Source organism: Erythrolamprus reginae, chromosome 7 (assembly GCF_031021105.1).
Source record: "Erythrolamprus reginae isolate rEryReg1 chromosome 7, rEryReg1.hap1, whole genome shotgun sequence".
Taxonomy (NCBI): domain Eukaryota; kingdom Metazoa; phylum Chordata; class Lepidosauria; order Squamata; family Dipsadidae; genus Erythrolamprus; species Erythrolamprus reginae.
The window spans coordinates 12230761-12237229 of record NC_091956.1 but is presented as its reverse complement, the minus strand read 5'-3'; positions in this window follow the sequence as shown (position 1 = coordinate 12237229).

Sequence of the window (6469 nt, the reverse complement as noted above, 5' to 3'; positions counted from 1 at the left end):
GCGTCTTATACACCAAAAAACCCGGTATCTTGACCATAGCTCCCTTACGTACAGTGAGTAACAATCTAGTTATCAGAATGTTAAATGACTTACTAAACAAACTTGTGGATAAAATCTCTGGCAACGTTCGTGGTAACCACACAATGTTCATGATAAGCACAATCCCACATGGTTTCAGCAACTGAAGAAACCCAGATGGTATTTGTTCTGCTGGATGCGTGGATGGATGACTACCAAAAATACTAGGACTGTAGATTATACTATTGTTTCTCAAACTCCACAACTTGAAGGTGGGTAAACTTCAATTCCCAGAAATGAAATTCCTGAGAACTGAAGTCCATTCATCTTAAAGTCACTGGAGTTGAGAAACATTGGATTATTAGATGGAGAAGATCTCCACTGGAAAATTACTTCAAGGTCATCTCCAAGAAAACAATGTAGAGTCAACTTTGAAAGAGCCTTGACACCTAACATCAAAAACGTCATCAGAAAAGCACAACAAAAAATGTTCTTTCTGTGCCACCTCAGGAAGCTCAAAGTGCTGATCCAGTTCTACAGAGGAATTATGGAGTCTGTCATCTGCACCTCTATAACTGTCTGGTTTGGTTCTGCAACCCAACAAGACCGACACAGACTTCAGAGGAGAATCAGAACTATAGAAAAAACAATTGCTGCCAATCTGCCTTCTATTGAGGACCTGTAGACTGCACGAGTCAAAAAGAGAGTGGTGAAAATATTTACGGACCCCTCGCATCCTGGACACAAACTGTTTCAACTCCTACCCTCAAAACGTTGCTACAGAGCACTGCACACCAAGACAATTAGACACAAGAACAGTTTTTTCCCCATCATTCTGCTAAACAAATAATTCCAACATTGTCTTATTCCCTGGGATGTGAAACCACGTAGAAAGGCTGGGTTACTATTATCCTTCTCATCTTCCATATTACCTATTTCCTTATATTTTTATGTCAATGGTTTCTGTTTATTATCTATCTATCTATCTATCTATCTATCTATCTATCTATCTATCTATCTATCTATCTATCTATCATCTATCTATCTATCTATCTATCTATCTATCTATCTATCTATCTATCTATCTATCCATCGGATTTATATGCTGCCCGTCTCCAAGGACTTGGGGCGGCCTACAATATATAGGAAACAATATACATCCTAAATCCAATTAATTAAAATTAATAATCTAAAAACCCTAAAAACCAATTAAAATACTGTAAAACCCATTCAGTCAACAAGCTTACAATACATTCGTCGGCCAGGCCTGGCAGCATAAATGAGTCTTCAGACTCTTACAGAAAGCGAAGAGGTGGGGGCAGTACAAATCTCTAGGGGAGCTGGGCCCCCCACAGAGAAGGCTCTTCCCCTAGACCCTACCAAATGACATTGTCTAGTTGATGGGACCTAGAGAAGGCCGACTCTGTGGGACCTGACCGGTCACTGGGACTCATGCGGCAGGAGGCGGTCCCGCAAGTTTAATATCTTATGACCATCTATGAGTGTAGCATCTTATGATTTATGATTTGTGATGATTGCATTTTGTGACTGTCATCATCATCATTTAACGACCCCATAATTCCTGGCTTAGTGGAGTCTAAGCCACGGAATGGAGCTAGCAGAGTGTTTTACTGGCCGGATGCCATACCTGTTGCCAATGTGGAGTTTTATTCATTTATTTATTTATTTTATTTTATTTTATTTGTTTGTCAAACAATTATAGGGTGATAATTTGTACAAATTAAACATTAGATAAGTAATGATAAAAAGAAACAAAAGAAGACAATAGGACAGGGACGGTAGGCACAATGGTGCGCTTATGTATGCCCCTTACAGACATCTTAGAAAGGGGGAGAGGTCAATTATATTCGGCAGATATATTCTCAGTGTGCCCAGAAAGAGAGAAATATCTGCCTCTACCTAGGATAGAACTCTCAGCCTCCTGATTGTGAGGTGAGAAATCTACCTCTAGACCACCGCACCACTCATTGTATTTTATGAGTATGTATTTATTATTTTATACTAGAATTTTTAATTACATATATTTTTGTAACAAGTTTCTACTTGTTCTGGTCTCTGTTCTAAGACTGTAATAATTAATCGATTGATTGACTATGGTTGTGATTTATTGCTTTATTTGTTTGCATGTACATTGAGAGCTTCTGCACCAGAGATAAATTCCTTGTGGGTGTCCAATCATACTTGGCCGATAAAGAATTCTAAAAAAAAGGAAAGTTTGGAGCAGTTTACCTTGCGTTTGTAGATATTCTTTGCCCGTCTATAGCTGTGTATTACCCTGGGACAATGTAGAAACATAGAAACATAGAAGTCTGATGGCAGAAAAAGACCTCATGGTCCATCTAGTCTGCCCTTATACTATTTTCTGTATTTTATCTTAGGATGGATATATGTTTATCCCAGGCATGTTTAAATTCAGTTACTGTGGATTTATCTACCACGTCTGCTGGAAGTTTGTTCCAAGGATCTACTACTCTTTCAGTAAAATAATATTTTCTCATGTTGCTTTTGATCTTTCCCCCAACTAACTTCAGATTGTGTCCCCTTGTTCTTGTGTTCACTTTCCTATTAAAAACACTTCCCTCCTGGACCTTATTTAACCCTTTAATATATTTAAATGTTTCGATCATGTCCCCCCTTTTCCTTCTGTCCGTCCAGACTATACAGATTGAATGTCCCTCCGCTACAGAGTTCAGAACTAAAATGAAGTAACTAGGTCTTTGCCAGATCACAGTTCACTGATTAATATCTGACTAAGCTTGGCAGACCTTTTTTTTGGAATTTCAACATACTTGAAATTTCTTTGAGTAATTAAGCCTGTTGCAGGGATTTACCGAAGGGGCCCCAAAGAACTTTGGCAGGGAATGCAATATGATATTTAACTCACATTTCACATTCTGTTTTTTCAGGCTGATCCTGGTGGAGGGAAGGGAAATAAAGTATATAGATATCTTGGGGTGATATAGGTAGGTAGGTAGGTAGAGAGGCAGGCAGAGGTGACAGATAAATAGATGATAGGCAGGTAGATAGGTAGGTACGTAGGTAAGTAGATGATAGATAGATAGATAGATAGATAGATAGATGATAGGTAGGTAGGTAGGTAGGCAGACAGACAGACAGACAGACAGATGGATGATGGATGATAGATGATAGATGGATGGATGGATGGATAGATAGTTTAGATAGATAGATAAATAGATAGATAGATGGATGGATGGATGGATGGATGGATGGACGGACGGACGGATAGATAGGTACATAGATACATAGATAGATGATAGATGGATGGACGGATGGACGGACGGATGGATAGATAGGTACATAGATAGATAGATAGATAGATAGATAGATAGATAGATAGATAGATATCTTCCTTCATTTTCATTATCAGCAAAAATATGTTACAATGAATTTTTGTTCTTGTGTCTAGTTGTTTGGGTGTACAGTGCTGTATAGCGTCGTTTTGAGGGTAGGATTTGAAACAATTTATGTCCAGGATGCGAGGGGTTTGTAGATACTTTCACGGCCCTCTTTTTAACTTATGCAGTATAGAGGTCTTTCAATGGAAGGCAGATTGGCAGTAATTCTTTTTACTGCAGTTCTGACTATCGTCAAACAATTTATGTCGAGGATGTAAGGGGTCTGTAGATATTTTCACATGTATACACCCCAAGATTCACCATCATGGGTATAGGATCCCCTGTCCAAGCAGGGGGTTGGAGTAGAAGACCTCCTGGGTCCCTTCCAACTCTATTATTCTATGTTCGAGGAGATACACGAAGTTTATGGCTGGGAGCAGCAGAGGTTATCCTTCTACAGTACTTCCAAAGACTTAGCTGGCAAGATGATAAGAGAGAAAAGGGAGTAGCCTTATAGCCCTAACCGTCAAAGGAAAGATGGCTATCTTAGGGTTTATGGATCTCTTTGGCATAGGTTTCCCCTGCTGCAGAAAATAGATATGTCTGTGGCGAGCCATGTCAGAAATAAGTTTATTTCTGGAGATAATATTACAATGCAAGTAAATGGTTTGTAACCATGGAAAAGGCTAATGTAAGCCATAATCAGCATGTATACATGGGTTTGCTAAATGTGCTGCAACCTGATTGGCTGTAACCTATATATTAGGAGTAACATGATCTACGTATTGCCCACAAGATCATATGCTGCAACGTTCTACCTATCAATGACTACTTCAGCTTCAATCGCAATAACACAAGAGCACACAACAGATTCAAACTTAATACAGTATTAACCGCTCCAGACCTGACTGTAAAAAATATGACTTCAGCAACCGAGTTGTCGAAGCATGACTCAGTAGTGTCAACCCCTAACCCCCAACATTTTTCTCTTAGACTATCCACGATTGACCACTCCAGGTTCCTTAGAGGTCAGTAAGGGGCGTGCATAAGTGCACCAGTGTGCCTTCCGTCCCCTGTCCAATTGTCTCTCCTTATCTCATTTATCTTTTCTTCCTTTCAAATATGTTCACCTATACTTTTATATCTTTTCTTCTATTCTTTTCTTTACTTATATTATTGCATATCTATTCTCTTCAATGTGTATTATGTATTGGACAAAATAAATAAACAAACAAACAAACACCCTTGCATGGGTGTGGTTTGCTACAGTGGTTTGTAATAGCGTGGCTATACTTTTGTTATAGAGTGGTTTGTGCTGGGTGGTTTTTTATAGTGGTTGGTGGTTCAGTGCTCAGTGGTTTGTGTGTGGTTGCAGTGGTGGATGTAATAGTGGTGTATGATCAGGGGTGGGCTATTGTCCGTACAGGGGGAAACGCAGTGGGATAGCCCCTCACTGTGTATGATAGTATTGTAATAGTTTATTTAGAGAAGCCTTTTACAAAGACGAAAAGTCAAATATATTTTTACAGGAAAGCCTGCTGCAGTGTTTTTCATTTAAGACTTCAATTAGGTATACAGTGGTACCTCTACTTAAGAACGCCTCTACTTAAGAACTTTTCTAGATAAGAACCGGGTGTTCAAGATTTTTTTGCCTCTTCTTAAGAAGCATTTTCTACTTAAGAGCCCAAGTCTGGAAAAATTTCCCAGGGAATTTGAGAGCGGCACAAAGGCCCGGCCAGTTTCCTGCCATTCCCCCTTTAATCCCGGCCATCTCGGGCTTTTTTGGACTGCCAGAGGAGCCTTTTGGTGGCGCCTAAGGAGGCTTTGGCAGTCCAGATTGAACGGAGCGTTTTCCTTTCTCTGGGCGCTTGGAGAAGGAATAAACCTCTGCCAGCGTCCAAAGAAAAGAAACACTCTCTTTGCTCTGAGCAGCGACTGTCCTCCTCCTCTTCTTCCTCTTCCTCCTCCCATCCAAATTCTGAGCTTTTATTTCTTTCCTAATGGTTTTGCATGACTTATTTGCTTTTACATTGATTCCTATGGGGAAAACTGCTTCTACTTACAAACTTTTCTACTTAAGAACCTGGTCACAGAACGAATTAAGTTCTTAAGTAGAGGTACCACTGTAGTTGTAAAACTGTGGCTAGCTGGTGAGGTTACCTTCCACGTGCTCAAAACTCTTCCCCAACAAGCCATAGTTTCTTTACCCAAAATATATCCAGACACAGAGATGGATAAAAACACATATTTGTTTGTTGCTATGAGAAAGCTGAAGTCTTGCAATGGCACAGTGGTGGCGCACTGGTTTGAGTGCAGTATTGCACGCTATGTCCGCTAACCGCTAGCTGTAGTTCAGCAGTTCAAATCTCACCACCGGCTCAGGGTTGACTCAGCCTTCCAGCCTTCCAAGGTGGGTCAAATGAGGACCCAGATTGTTGGGGGCAAGAGGCTGATTCTGTCAACCGCTTAGAGAGGGCTTTAAAAGCACTGTGAAGCGGTATCTAAGTCTAAAAGCTAATGCGATCTAGCTCAAAAAGCCATTTTGCAACAAGAAAAAAATGTGTTTTTTTTCTTTCTTTCCCTGTTGGTTTTAGAAAACAAACGTTCTCCACAAAATACTGTTTTTAAAAAGCTTCCCGCCTCTGAAAACAGTATTCACTCTAATGTGCTGGTGTTTGCAAGCATAATTTAAACCCCGGGAGACTAATGAAGTTTAGCAGGATGGGTTAATTAATTCCCCCCCCTCTCTTGGTGAAAACGAGGTCCTAAATTCTATTTACAGCTTGGAACTTCAGGTAGAGGGAACAATCTTCTCCGCTCATGTGGCTTTCACAGGCCTTGCAATGTTAGTGGAATACACACACACACAAACACACAGAGAGAGCTACTCTCCAAAAAGACCTTGATTTTGTGTCTGAATGGTCAAAATATCTGGGAACTCCAAATCTCAACCAACAAATGCTCTGTCCTACACACTGGCAAAAAGAATCAGAACACCAAACACAAGACCTTACAGACAACCCTCAATTTGTTAAAGACCTTGGAATACTCATATCAAATGACTTAAGTGCCAA